The sequence below is a fragment of the Vicia villosa genome, linkage group LG6 (assembly GCF_029867415.1).
Source record: "Vicia villosa cultivar HV-30 ecotype Madison, WI linkage group LG6, Vvil1.0, whole genome shotgun sequence".
Taxonomy (NCBI): domain Eukaryota; kingdom Viridiplantae; phylum Streptophyta; class Magnoliopsida; order Fabales; family Fabaceae; genus Vicia; species Vicia villosa.
This window is the reverse complement of record NC_081185.1, coordinates 78,360,207-78,375,922: the sequence shown is the minus strand read 5'-3', so window position 1 is coordinate 78,375,922 and position 15,716 is coordinate 78,360,207. Positions and strand designations below refer to the sequence as shown.

Here is a 15,716-nt window from a genome sequence, read left to right as displayed (position 1 = left end):
TTCACCTTCCCAATGCAATTTCTTGGAACAGATTTCTGAAAAAACAATTGTCTAACATGTCTAATCATAATGCATCATAGCTCCCAATGTTCCATAATGAATGTTGCCTCTTACTTCTAACCTCTCTCATTTCTCTCATCTTTTTCCATCAAATCGTTCGTCTCTCTCTTCTCTCAAACTCATCTTTAATTTTTTTCAAACAACCTTTTTTGTTTCTTGCTTGAACAATTTTCATTCCCCCCTAAAGATAATAGTAAGTTTCTTTCTCTCTTATTTCTCTTTCTATTGCATCTCTAACATTCATCTCTTTTATTTCTTCTTCATTTTCTCTCATTCTCATTTATTTATATGTCATCTATTTATGTTCATCAATCTTTTACATAGTTATTTTTTTTCTTTTTTTTCAGGTTATAGATCTATATACCAAAGACGCAAACTGACTTTAAACCATATAAAAAGTGTAAGTTTTAAAATTTTTTTAAGTTATAGATCTATACATATATGTAATCATTCTGGATATTATAGATCTTCTTTTGCTATTTTTGAACTTCATGACAAAACCCATATTTTTTCATCTTTTTAATATTTTTTCACTTCTTTTGTTTTTACAGGTTGTAGATTTACATATAAGATAGAAAAAGTTAAATAACATTGATAAAATAAAAGAGTAAGTTTTTAATTTCTTTTTTGTTTTTTTAGGTTGTAGATCTAAACGAATATGTTACCATCTATGTATTTTCTGGATAATATATACTTTCTTGATTTTATTTTGTAGATTGAGGTTGAATGAATAAACTTTTGTTTGAATAATGGATGAGGGTAGTGAAGAAATCTGAGTTTTCGTTTGAATGGTGGATCTTGGAAAAGAATGATGATGGAAGTTTTGCGTTTGAAGGGACAAATCAAATTTCTTTACTTTTCAAAGAGTTACGTTGAACGACTGATGAATATATGAAAAAAATAAGGGTTTTGTGTTAGAATTATGGGTTTTGTATGAATAAATGAGAGTGTTGTAGATGAAATCGGGGAGTAGAGAGATAAAGAATTACAAGAAATAAGTAACATGTTGATTTGGTATCTGATAAGAGATAAGAAAATCTTGTGGAAGCAATAATGCTAAGACACATGGGTGGGAAGAAAGAGAACATGTGGTGATAAAAAGAAAGAAATAATAATCAAGAAGATTTCTTTTGAGATAGAAAAAGGAATGAGATAGAAAAATTATGATTCTCATTAATTATTTAGGGATAAAAAATAATGATTCTCAATTATTATTATTTTTAGGTGAAACAATCTTTTATTTATCTTAATATTCAATATTTTTAATTTTTTAATAAATTTTTTATTAGAAATTGATTTAATTTTTTTAAAAATATATATATTTTTAATTGTTAATATCTCTTATTTTACTTTTAAGATAAATAAAAGATTGTTCTCTAATATATCTTATTTTAAAAAAAAAAATTAAACATTTTTATTTTAAAATAAAATAATGTTTAAGACTAACAATTTAATCAAATCTTTTAATTTTTGACTAATTTTATTTTAGTAACCCCAAAACAGTTTTGTTTCGTCTATTGATTTTGTTAACTTTGTCTCTTTCAATTGTGTTCAGATTAGGTAGTTTTTGCAATGAATGTAAACGTGAAAGAAAATTAGAATATCTTGATCTTGATACCATCATAAAATATATTCCCAAAACTAATCGTTAGTTGGTTCAGTAGTGATTGGCGCTGGACTTATAGGGAGAACCATGGTTCGATCCCTGCAACTGCGATCGAGAGGGGGCTTGGCCCACTTGATGCCAGAGCTTATCCCCCGAACCGGATTATACTGGTGGTAATAAAAAAAATAGTCACAAATGTCATACTGTGGACCTCCGTTTTTCGGGCCATACCTCTGAGCGGGAGAGATACGTGAACTGACTCTTTTTTATCGCTTATGCTTTTGCATTTTTTTGAAAATTCACAGAGTCGCCACCGACCTTTTATTTTATCCAATTAAGGAAAGGTTTATAAAAGAAACAGAAAAAAGACCTTTAAGAAATTCTGGGTAAGGGGGTAGGTTATACAAAGGGAAGGTGTTAGCACCCTTTGTATCCATGGTTATCCATGGGCTCTTAAGTTTGCTTAGCTCACTTGTTTTTCGATCACTTTTCCATTGCTTTAGAATGCTCATATGTGGTTTCAAATACCTTTGTAAATTGAATTTGTAATGATCCTTGTGCGGATGTATACAAAATGTTTGTTTATCTTTCGAAAGATGTTTTGAAAAGAACGTTAACTTCGTAATGATCCGTGTTTGGATGTATACAAAATATTGTCTTTTTGGAAAGTTTTGTTTTGAAAAACAACAGTGTATGAGAATTTTGTTTGTTTTGATTTGAGCAAGCAAACTAGGAGGTCTACCCTGAGTTGTAAGGTCTTTATCCTATTTCCTTTAAAAATCTATCCTTTCACCGGATACAAACAAAAGGTTCGATTTTGTACTCGAAACAGTAGAATTTTGACTTTGATTTTGAAAAGAATGAGAAGGGATTACCTTAAGAGGTGCAAGTGTGATTGTGATTGGATTCAGACATTTTATCTTTGAAGTTAGTGATCTAACGGTTCAATTTTATCTTTGACATACACGCAGTTTATATTTGCTGGAAATTAAAATGCGGAAATGTAAAGTGCGGAAAGTAAATCTACGCTATTACATCGATTGTGCAGGAAATGTAAACTAAGCCTATTTACATGATTTTGACATCCTATACATTTATCTAGGAATTTAAATTGCAAGAAAAATAAAAGGCATATTTTTGGATTTTTTATGATTGATTTTAATTATAATTAATGCATGATTAATTAAATTAAAATGAAGAAAAAAGATGAAAATAGATTTAAACCTAGAAATTAAGTTTAAAATATGTACAAAATATTTGTCAATTAATTTTAAAACAAAACTAATTTTTTTGGAATTTTTGAAATTGATTTGAAATTGATTTGAAATTGATTAAGCTAATTAATACATAATTATACAAATAATTATACAAATAATTAAAACTTAAAGAGAAAATTATTCAAAATATGTACAAAATTAGTCTATAATATATAAACAATATTTTATATAAAGAACAATTTTTTTTATGATTTTTTGATTGGTTAGAATAATTAAAAAGAAAATATATAAATATATACTAATTAATTATGCAAAATATTGAAATTATGAATAAAAATAAAATATTTTTATTTCAGAAAATAAAATATCATTTTAGAAACTTAAAAATATTTTTTGTGTATTTTTTGAATTTTTGAAACTATTTTTAATTAATTTTGCAAAGAAATTAAAATAGAAATAAAAAATAAAAGGATACTAATCAGGTGTGGTTGATTATGAGGGAGCATGATGTTCATGCCTGATCTGGCGCGTTGGATTGGATGGAAAGTGGATCAGAAGGCTCAGATTTTGAGGCGCATGGCAATCAGTATACCTGCAAAACACTTGATTAGAGGAAAATTTAAAAGAACGCGCGCGCTGGCTGGCCAATGGGGTGAGGACACGCATCATCTTCAACCTCCATACACCACTTTTAACAGCGCTTTCTGGCTAGAAGCGATGTAACAGATTAAACTCATCCCTGCAAAATAGCGAATAGGTGTAAACAAGCATAGAAATCAGGCGCGATAGGACCATTAAATTCGTCTTGTTCCACTGAATGTAACCATGCCCTTAATTTGGTTTAATTTTGGCTCTAATGAAGAACCCTAAATTTGAGCTTAGAAACCCTAAAACGGTGGTTTTGTGCAAATGGTCATTAAAACTTAATTAAAGCTCCAGAAACGACCAGAGCACCAATCTAAACACAAATATATATCTACATCTTGTTAAATGTGCGTGTATGATCAGATATGAGTTGGTTTTTGTTTGAGCAAATCGTGACCTGTGTAGCTCGATTCAATGAGGTTTAAGACTTGCAATTGATTGGAATAGTTTCAGTGAAGCTCAGAGATGATGTTTGAATGTTTAGTTTGTATTGAAATTGACTGAAACTTAAAATTCGAATTTCAAGTTTCTTTGAATATTACAAGTTGTTACAAGAGTGATATATGCTTATGAATGCTTCTGAATTCGTCCTCTTTTGATTGCTGAAGTATGATAGCTCTTTTATAGGCCAAGAGCTGCTTGGAAGTGAAGCTAAGAAGCATTCATTAGCTTTGTGGAATCTTGACTTTTTCAACATGAGTAGCTTTGCATTTAAGCCACCATGGCTTGATTTTCCACCCTCCTTCTGTTTGTACTTGGCTTGGGGCAGAGTTGAATGATTCTCTTGATGAGTCATGCTTGGTTTGTAAGCTAGTCTTTATCCATCCATTTTTCTTTTTAATTTAATCTTATATGTGATAAAATTAAACCAAAAATGAATAAAAAATGGAGTGGGCCTTGTCTTGGTCGTGGGAGGCCCATAATATTATGGTAATGATGTTTGAACCATGAAAACTTGGCCCCATTTGGAAAAAATGCATTTTTGAGCAATGTTGTGTTTATGCATTTTCCAAAATTTAGCCAACTTCAACAAGGTGTAAATCCCTCAATTTTTGTCATATGAAGGAGTTCTTGCACTTTTTGGAAACCTCAAAGAGTCCTCTAACCAATGTATTTGGTCTCATGTCAAAATGATTTTTGATGCTCCTTGTGTGTCCTTTTGAAAAAACTGTCTTTTTGTTGACTTTGAAAATGACCTGTAATGTCTTTGGTCATATTTTTCAAATGGTGAATGCAATGACCATGGGATCAATTGCATTTGAAAGATAATTGAATTTCCTTCAAAATTAGCTTTGGTTTGAATTTTTTGGATGAAGGATGAGAGAGTTATGACCAGTCAAAGTTGAGTTGACTTTTCAGGCAAAAACCCTAATTTTGAATCTTAGGGTTTTGTTGATTTTTGATCTTTCCTTGATGAATTATGATCATCCAATGATCAAATGATGAATCCTTTGACAAAATATGGACTTTGACAAAAAATTTCATTTTTGACTATCTGTTGACTTTTTGGTCAAACGGGTCGTCTGTTGACTATTTGAGCTGCTGACGGTGCGTCTAAGTGAATTGAAGTTTGAAAATTTGTATGATGGTACTTTGAGATATATGGATGTGCATGAAATCCATTTGAGGTCTCAAAAACTTGTTTCTCCTGTAAAAACAAGAAAACCTTAGTCAGGGACTGTTTGTGTAGGAGACAGTTAAGCGTACCTGATTTTTATGCAGTGTTGAGTCTCTGCTAATCGCGTGATATTCAGAAGACTTCTAGAACAAAAATCTTGGAATTTTGAATTGTAACAGATTGATTTGATTGATGGTACAAAACACTGAGAATTGTACTGCCAGCAGTTTGGCTGTCAACTGACTGTTCAGGTATTGACGTAGCAGTTAAAGTGAAAAATCAACAGTCAAAGTTAATTTTTTTGTTGTTTTTGTTTTTGTTTTATGTGAAAAATGAAAGTTTATTTACATGACTTGTTAAAAAAAACACAGACATAATAAATAACTAATATTTACTGTATGCGGGCAAAATTACCGATAATAACCCTGAAAATCATTTAATGCACAGAAAAATGAATATTTGACTGGCAGAAAACACACAAAATATTATCTGAGTAATTAAGCAATATTATGACAAATAGTACAACATTTAATACTGACAGTACAAATATTACATACTATATTGAACAGTACGAATAAACGGTACATTTAAGAAATAAGAAATACGGCAAATTTTAAGAATGACGATTGATAACCCATGCTACAAATAGTAACATGTAGATGATTGGGAGCATAAGCATCCCAGGTCCACAGTGTTTCGGGCTATGTAGACAGAAGAAAGACATGATCACCGTAGCAATGGTGATGACCATAAGAAAACACGTTTCCCACCGCTTCGCCATTTTGTCGGGGAAGAAGAAAGGATGGATTATGAAGTAGAAATTTGAGAGATGAATTAGAATTTGATGTGAGATTTTTATGAAAAAATGAGAGGTATTTATAGAGTGGAAAGAAGGATAGAGACGTTGGGGAATGATGTGATTCCGTACAAAAGGAAAATTTGAGTGGAAATAAGATTTGAAAGAAAGTGTATGATAGTGTTGGGAAAAAGAGAGATGTAGAGAATAAAGTTAGGATTTGATTTTTGAAAAAGAGATTTGAAAAGATTTTTGAAAATAATGGAATATAGTACAAAAATTAGTGGGAAACAAAAGATAATAATAATCTACTTGTTACCATTACAGTCTGAGTTTCCTGATTCTGCGCCTGCAAAAAGATTTTAACTCTGTACCAATTGTGTCAGTACTATTTATCTGTAAATAAATAAATAGCATGTGTGAAGTAATAAACAGTATTTGGCGTTTGCATAAGAATAAATTCAACTGCAAGCCAAATTACTGTATAAGAAAAATTCTAAAAACTAAGTATTTCATATGTCAGGATATTTGTTGAAATAAAAATCCATGATTATATGAGACTCTTAATTTTCAGATTGGAGTTTTCTTGAAAAAAGATGCGGGAAAATTTTGGGGTATAACACATACATCATAAAAGAAAATACAGAAAAAAAAATCATTTTGGTGCATATATAAAAAAAATCATTTTTTAAACATCAACAGTACCAGTTCTAAAAGAATTTCAAGGTGAAATAAATAAAGTTTATTCTTTTATGAGAGATGAGAAGATGTTTATCGTTTTTTAATATTATATTTTTTTAATCATTTTTTACTAATTGTTTTTTTATATTATAAAAAATATTTACTTAATTTTTTACTTATCATATAGGCCGATGAAACGACGAAATCTACCGTTTGAAAAGCAACATATATTTAATCTATTATGTCTTCCATAATTAATTTACTATAAATTTAAAAAATTAAAATTTATATACGGGAATAAATTTACTATTGATTCCAATAATTTTGTAAAGAATGTAAAAACAAAAATAATATTTACATACGAAAAATAAATACAGGAAAACATATTTTTATATACAGAAAAATAATAATTATTGTTCAAAAAAACTATCTTTTTAAAAATATTATGAAATACTCAAGGTGGCCGACAAAAACCTAAATATTAGTGGTTTATAAAAAACTCCTATATTATATTGGAACACATTTAATAATTTAAATTTTAACTTATATATTAATCTTAGACTTCTTTTTTTATCTTTTTTTATAATTTATTTTAATTTTTTCTATTATTTTTGAATTTCATATTCTAACTGGTAACGTAAAACCGGTCCACACCAGAACCCGTGCGGAGGCACGGGTTTCACACTAGTTTATTCATATAATTTTTACTCTTCCTTTTTTTTAAAACAATCCAATTACATTTTTTTAAATTAAAACAAGACCATTTCTTTAATAATAAAAACAAAAGTTTAATTTTTAAATTTTTTATCATTTTAACCTTGATTTTATTTTTAGGTTTATAATTTTAATCTTGATTGTATTTTTAGGTTTATTATTATTTTTAACTATAGTTATAATTTTAGGTTTTTTTAAAACCTTTAGTTTTTGCCTTGCCTTGCTGATTTATTCTATTTACCATGGTTAACTTTTGCCCCACTCGGGATTTGCCTTTTTGCCTTGTTTATTTTGTCTGCCTAAATTATTCATACGTTGCAAGGTCTACCATTTTAATTTTTGATCTGTTTATTCTATTGTAACTGCCCCAAAGCCATGTACGCAAAAGTTTTCTACCTTTCTTTCTGCCTTTATTTTTTGTCACCCTTCAAGGGTTTTATGGTAACAGCTTAGATTTTCCTTTCCGCCTTTATTTTTCTGCCCACATGTGTTTATTGTAATAGCGTATGACTTTTAATTTTTGCCTTTAATCTTGCTTATATTAACTGCGTGGTTAGTAATCCTAGGGAGTGCAACCCTGAATTGAACATAGAATCACTAATATTTACAAGATAATATATCTGAATATTGATCACTTGATTGTGCACCCACACACCTTTAGGGTAACCTCTTTTGTTGCCTTGTTGCTTGTTGCCTTATTACATGTTGTCTTTTAATTATGATTTTGAAATAGTCAAGTCCCTCGATTCCGAGGATACCTAAGCAAAACAAATGTTGCCCTCAGTTCATTATCATCATCATATGAGATCTAGTCCCTCGAAGTTGCCTCGGTAAAACATGATGATTGTCCCAATTGCTAAGGTATCCTCACCTGTTGCCTAAAATGACTATTATATCCTTCCCTAAGACTACCTTCCCTCTTTATGGCAGGGACAGTCTTATGGCGAACGATAAATCTGATGACCCTTTGTAAATCCAATGAAAGGACTACCTGCCCTCTTTATGGTATGGATAGCCCTTTCCCATCAAAGTCTAGAAGAACATTTTTTTTAACTAAAGGGTAATTGCTTTTTAATTGCTTGCTCTTTTTCAAATTCAAATCAAAATCTATTCCCACTCCTTTTCAAAATCAAATTTAAAAAAACTACGCTTATTTACAAGCTAAAATTCTTCTTCAAAGCTTTTATTATTCACACACGACACACTTCAAACATTTTGAAAACAAAGTGAGCTGAGAAATTAAGAGCCCATGAATAACCATGGGTACAAGGGTGCTTACACCTTCCCTTTGTATAACTTACCCCCCTAACTCAATCTCTTTCGAAAAGGTTTTTTCTGTTCTTTTAGCCTTTCTATAAATTGGATAAAATAAAAGTCGGTGGCGACTCTTGCTATCCGCAACATTTCAAAAAAGTCAGTTCTCCCACCGTATTACAAATGCACACTCAATTCTCACTCGACACCCATTTCATTTACCTTGGTTTTTAGTTGAAGATTTGTATGTCATCAAAGCGATGGATCTTTGGCCAGTTGGATGAAGAAGGCCTCAAAGTCAATCAGGTATTGGGCCATTGAGTCAGGAGTGACGTGTAGAGAAATGGCGTTAAAAAGTTTAAAGACTTATTGTGCCAAAGCGGTTTTTATTTCTATGACATCCAAAAACTCGTCTTCAAACAAATGCGCCCGGAGGTTCTCAAGCGCTTGAATCACCTTTGCATCTTGCTTGTCGACAGGCATGGGAGAAAAACTAGAGGTATGGGAAATGGGTGAGGTGTGTCAGAGAGATTGGATCTTGTCAAGTGCCTCCCTCAGATTTTGTTTCTTCATAAGTGCAAGTTTGGCTTTAGCTGAAGGCTCAACAACAATTGTCTCATGCTTGGGATGAAGTTCAGTCTTGGCGAAGGCCAAATGAGTAGATTATGCAACACTGTCACCAGGAGAGATCGTCTGAACGTGTTGTCTAAGTCCGACGTCACCAGCACCGGGAGACCCCTAAGGAAAAGACAAGGTTAGCATATTGGAGATTAAAAAGTAAGGCATGACAAGGAAGTACCTCAGAGAAAGGTAGCATAACCATGTGCTCTAAAGAGACAGGGCTTGGGGGAGAAATAGACTTGTGTCTAAGTCGACCGTCGAAGAATATTTTTGTCCCTAAAGGGAAAGGTTATATTAGGAAAGAGACACAAGTTTTAGAAAGCACAAAAATAAACGAGGCATACCGTTGTCATTAGAGTCAGGTTAGCATCGACATTAGAAGGTTGTTGAATAGGTTCCACGACCATATTAGATGTTAGTAGCGAGGAAGGTGGTCGAGACTCTATGGTGTTGAAGGCATCTATGAGCCTTTGAAAAAAGCCTGGTAAGGAGAAGTACTTTTGCTGAAATTGTGACCACCATTGGTCGAATAGATTAGAAGTATAAAAAGAGTGTTAGAAATTGAACACAAAAAGGTCAAGGGTTTGGGAAACCCTATGTGAAGGATAGAAAAACACTTAGAAAGGGGGGGTTTGAATAAGTGTAGCTTTAAAACTTGTAAGATAAAAACAATTTGCACAATGATTTTTATCCTGGTTCGTTGTTAACTAAACTACTCCAGTCCACCCCCTTGGAGTGATTTACCTCACCTGAGGATTTAATCCACTAATCACACAAGATTACAATGGTTTTCCACTTAGACAACTTCTAAGTCTTCTAGAGTATACTGATCACAACCTGATCACTCTAGGAACAAACTGCTTAGATACCCTCTAAGACTTTCTAGAGTATACTGATCAACAACCTGATCACTCTAGTTCTTACAACTTAATGTAAACAAATTCTTTTAAGAGTTACAATGCTTCTTAGAAAGCTATTATCATAACTGTGATTTTCTCTTAAGTTTAAGCTTAATCTCACTAAGATATTACAACAGTAATGTAGTGATGTTGAAGATGAAGTTTGAGAGCTTTTTGAATTTGATAGCGTTTCTGTATATTTACGCAAGTGTTGTTTTTAGCTTCCCATCAGAACTTCAATATATAGGCGTTTGAGAAGATGACCGTTGGGAGAATTTAATGCTTTGCGTAATCCTTACAGCATTGCATTTAATGTTTCACTATTTTGTCAACTACCTCGAGCCTTGCTTTTGCTGTGTCTATTGACGTTGCCTTTAATAGCTTCTAACGTTCCTTTTGCCAGTCAGTGTAGCCTGCCATCTTGTACTTGCTTCTAATCTGATGTTTGTGTAAACAACGTTTGAATATCATCAGAGTCAAACAGCTTGGTGCAGAGCATCTTCTTGTCTTCTGACCTTGAAGTGCTTCTTAGCGTGCTACCATGAGAACTCCAGTGATTCTGCTTCTGATCTCAAGTTCTTCTGATGCTTCCATAGACCATGTTCTGATTCTGCTTGACCATCTTCTGATGTCTGGCCAGACCATGTTCTGATGTTGCATGCTGAACCTTCTGAGTCAGTGCTTCTTGCGTTGATTTTGTGCATACTCTTTATGTAATTCCTGAAATGGAAATTGCGTAGTATTAGAGTACCACATTATCTCATACAAAATTCATATACATTGTTATCATCAAAACTAAGAATATTGATCAGAACAAATCTTGTTCTAACAATCTCCCCCTTTTTGATGATGACAAAAACATATATAAATGATATGAATTTGCAATCAAAATATCAGACGGGTAAAGACAATTACACAGCTATAGCATAAGCATATAAACATAGTGTGTGAATATGTCTCCCCTGAGATTAACAATCTCCCCCTGAAATAAATACTGGAAGAAATTTATAAATAAAGGACTTTCCTGAGTATTTTCCATTTCAGTTGAGACGATCACATATGCTTAGATCTTTCAGAACATTCATAGCTTTTGATTCTTGCTTCCATAGGACAGCTTCAGAACTTGAATTTCTTCTTGAATCATTGCATGCTAGATTGTATCATAACATTGTTGAATGTACCAGAGCATCACCAGAGCGTCTCTACATCCTGAAATGTTACAGAACAAACTAAACGACAAAATTCAGAGCATGAATGAATCAGAACATAATATATGTATCAGAACATATAATACGTATCAGAGCAAAAACAATAATGTTTCAGAGCATATTTAGAACTAAAACATGCATCAGAACATATAAGGAATAAGAATGAGTTAGAGCATATTCTATCATTAGAATATCATAACATTCTTCCTTCTTGCTTCTGATCTTGAAGCTTTACAGCACTCAGCTTGCTTTAATTTCCATGAGCTTGTTTCCATACAGAATTGCTTTTCCTCATGTCTTTGCTTCTGAAGTTCAGCTTTTAAGAATATCTTCAATTCCTGCAAAACACTCAAAGACATAGAACTTGCAAGTTCTGTTAGAAATGTAGAGACTTTCTCCCAACAACTGATAAAGTAAATCAGATCATTTATCACATTTTCTCCCCCTTTTTGTCATAACATCAAAAAACACAAAAGATTCAAATGAAAAAACAAACAATATGAGAGAAAGAAGGATAATTTTCATTGAATTGCAAAAGAGAATTATCAGAAAATACAAGGAGGATGCATAGAAGACAGATGCACGAAACAAAGAAAAACAACTAAGACTCAAAGACTAAGACGACCCTAGCTTAGACATAATCTTGGCCAGCATGTCATGAATCACAATATTGCTCTCAGTCTGTCTCTCCATGAAAGAGCGGAACTCAGCATTGATGGTATCTTGCGCGTCCATGCGAGAAGCTAGCTCAGCCTGATTCTTCTGAATAACCTCTAGAGTCTTCACCAGAAGAGAGGGTTCACCAGAAGAAGCTTCACAGCTTCTGTCCAGAGGGACAGCATTCACAACCGCAGCTTCCATAGTAAGATCATCAACTTGATTTTCCTTAATAGGAATAGTTCGAACAGGATGATCTTCAGCATCAACTTCTTCCATAGAAGCATCTCCTTCATATTCTGCAGCAGGAAGATCAGAATCTCCATTCTCAAGAGCTTGAATAATGGCAGCAAGATTCCTTGGTGCAGGAGGACCTTCAACTTCTGGAGGATCAGCAACTTCTGGGATGACTAAATTGGGGTCTTCCTCAGAAGGATTCTCCCTCAGAAAGTCAAATAATGACTTGAAGTCTCCAGTCAGAACTGGATACTTAGGTCTCCAGACCACAATCTCCCTGCAAGGATTGTCCAGCAGCTCATCAACAAACATCTTCTCCTCAAGAACTCTCCTGTTTCTGATAGGATGAAAATATTTTCCATCATCAACTTCAAGAAGATATCCAGCATATTCAACTATTCTGAAAGTATCAAAGACTCTTCTGAGATTCCTCTTTACCATTTCATAAATTACACCAATATGGTATGCTCGGCGGGATTTGATTTTGGTTATGGGAGAGTCTGGTTTCAGAACAAGATAGGGTTGAGGTTCTCTATCAAAGCGAAAAGATGATTCTGCTTCATTCTCAGAATCTAACACTACCAGTTCAGCTTCAGGACGAGGCTTGGGAGTGTAGTTGCAGTCACGGAGCAATTGCTCATGTCATGCAGAATCTGGAAGATCAGATACTGAGGGATTGTTTTGAGAGGTGGAAGGAATGGGTTCATAGTTTGCATGAGGTTGTGGTTTAGAAGAGGATATATTTTTGTGAGGTGGAAAGAGAGTTTGAAGGGGTTGGATATCAAGAACAGGGGTTTCAAGGGCCTGGTCAAAAGCAATGTTGGTTGTGGGTGGAGTTGTAGGAATGGGAACATTTGAGATGGGTGAATGAGAAGGGGTAAGAGTATTAGTTACAGGAGAAGAAGGAGGTGTGAGAACATGGATGTTTATGGGTGATTATGATGGGGCTTTTTCTGGTTGATTTACTGGTTCAGGGGTTTGAGCAACAGTTATTGGTGCAACTTCTGAACGAAAAGCAGGAACAGAATCAGGTTCAGAGAGATGAATACCTTTGGACACCTTCTGAACTGCTTCAAACACAGCCTCAAGCTTCCTCTGCTTCTTACTCTTCTGCTCTTCCACAATCTTTGCCTTTCCAAGAGAGATTTCTCTTCTTCTGGCAGATTCAAGATTCTCCTTCTCATTATCAACAGCCTTCTGACCTTCAACTTCTAGAGTTGTTGGTCCTTTAATGATTTCTTCTTGCTGATTCACAGCTTCTTGAATATCCTCATCTTCATCTGAGGCTTCAAGGATCAATTTTCTTTTTCTTGTCTTCTTCTTCTCAATAGCCTTTTCAGCTTCCACACGTTTGTTATTAGACTTTCTCTTCTTCTTCTTCTTCTTCTCAGCAGTCTCTTTTTCACTATTTTTATTTACAGCTAAAACAACAGGAACATCTTCTTCAGCAGCTTCTTCCTCAATAGTTTTCTCAACAACAGTAGCAGCAGCTACACTTTGGACTTCCTTCTCCTGGTTAACAGAAGGATGATCAAATTTTCTTTTTGTCCTTCTTTCCTTCTTGACACCAGCTTCCGGTGCATCTTCTGAGACATCTTCCGAAGCAGCAGGCCTGGAAGTAGAAACTTTCTTGTGACCACCTTTAGCAGGAGCATCTTTGTCTTTTTCTTCCTTTAGTGAGTTCAGATACTTAGTTCTGACTCCTGGCAGTTCACTTCTGAAGAAGGATTCAAAGTCTGAAAGAACAGGATCTCTTCTGTTTCTTGCACCTGGGAGAGGTTGAGGGGTTTGTCTGATAGATTTAATAACCTTCATCTTTCTCAAGGTGAGAGCATTCAAACAGCTTCTTGTATCAACAACAAGATCTTTGATGGTCCCTTGAGCTTCCAAGTCCTCAACAATCTTAGAGTGAACCAGAAGATTTGTAATAATCCTTCCAAAAGGAATAATGCAACTCTTCTTTGCTCTGAAAGCGTTTCTGGAATCTCTTACAGCAGTCCACATGTGGTTGAAGATTATGTAGATAATATCAACCTTCTTCTGAGTGGCTATGCAATAAAGAATATACTTCTGCTCATTGTTGACAAAATCTGCAGAATGGGTTGCTTTTCTGTGATAGAAGCACCCCATAAGAATCTTGGTCCAGACTTTGTAGAGATCCTTCATGTCCTTGACTCGCTTTGTTTGCTTCACGTCTGTATAGAGAGTGGCCAAAACCTCATCCCACTCAGCCCTTTGACCAACTTCATGAACACCTTCAGGGTTTCTTAGGTCAAACATCATTCTTAGAATGTTTTCAGTAACAACCACAAACTTCCCATAGACAAAGGACATAATAGATTTAGGAGCAACAACAACATGCACCCAAAATTCCTTTACAAGATCTGGGTAAACCGGTCCACAGAACTCAGCAAATAATGAAGTCCATCCTTGAAAAATGATATCTTCTTTAAGGTGAAATTCATGCTCTTCAAGACTATCAAAGTCTACCATAAGTTCACAGATAACTTCCAACTCCTTTTTGGGAATAGAGCAGGAGATAACCGAACAATTTGTAGATCTTCTTCTTGGAGATGAAGAGGAATAGATGAGCCATCGTTGAGAGACGAAGAAGCAGCCATTGAAACAGTACTGAGATTGCAAGAAATATTTCTGGGTTTCCGCTTAGGGTTTGAGAAAAGACCAAAGAGGTTGCAAAAATGCATGCAAGAAGAAGGAGAGAATGGGAGCGAAAAAGATAAACGTTATGATTTGAAATGTATTTATAGAGACGGATTTGAAAAAGAATGCAATAAAATTATGAGAATGAACAGTTACAGAATCAAATGAAATCAATTGCATTAAATGATGAGTGACGTTAGGTGAGAGAACATGGTAATTGAAATGATTTAACACAGTTACCTAGGGAGGCGTCTCATCAGATTCACTCACGCTTTTACCAACCGTACAGACACGTGTTCACCATCAGAATACACATGATGACAGCTGTGTTGCACTTGAATAGAACTTTTCATCTTCTGATTCTGATCACTGCTTCTGATTATTATTCTTTAGAAATGATCTAGTTTTGATAGGATCATCTTTCTTTCCAAGAATCACATCTTCTGAGTGAGCTGAAGTGAGTCTAGAAGATCTTCTGACTGTTGGCTCTTCGGAAATCCTGAGATTCTCTAAAGATGCAGCAACTTGATCTTCTGATCCTTTGCTTCTGAGACTTTCAGCTTCTGAAACTTTGCTTCTTGGTTCTTCAGCTTCTGATATATCAATATCTATATCTGCAAAATTCTCAAACTGCTTTGGCTTTTCACGACCAAGCTTATCATCAAATCTGATATTGATTGATTCTTCTATAACCAATGTTTCAGTATTGTATACTCTGTAGCCCTTAGAGCGTTCAAAATATCCAAGAAGGAAACATTTTTGTGCCTTAGAATCAAACTTACCAAGATGATCTTTAGTATTCAGAATAAAACAAACACATCCAAAAGGATGAAAATATGAAA

The 15,716-nt window shown here is 33.8% G+C and overlaps 1 long non-coding RNA gene across 1 annotated transcript; it reads left to right on the top strand.

Moving 5' to 3' along the window:
• LOC131611702 (uncharacterized) lies at positions 1 to 1,239 on the top strand. The gene is made up of 4 exons (XR_009287095.1): positions 1 to 253; positions 408 to 460; positions 612 to 667; positions 776 to 1,239. It is a non-coding gene; the product is annotated as an uncharacterized LOC131611702 (long non-coding RNA).
• The last annotated feature ends 14,477 nt before the right edge of the window (positions 1,240 to 15,716 follow it).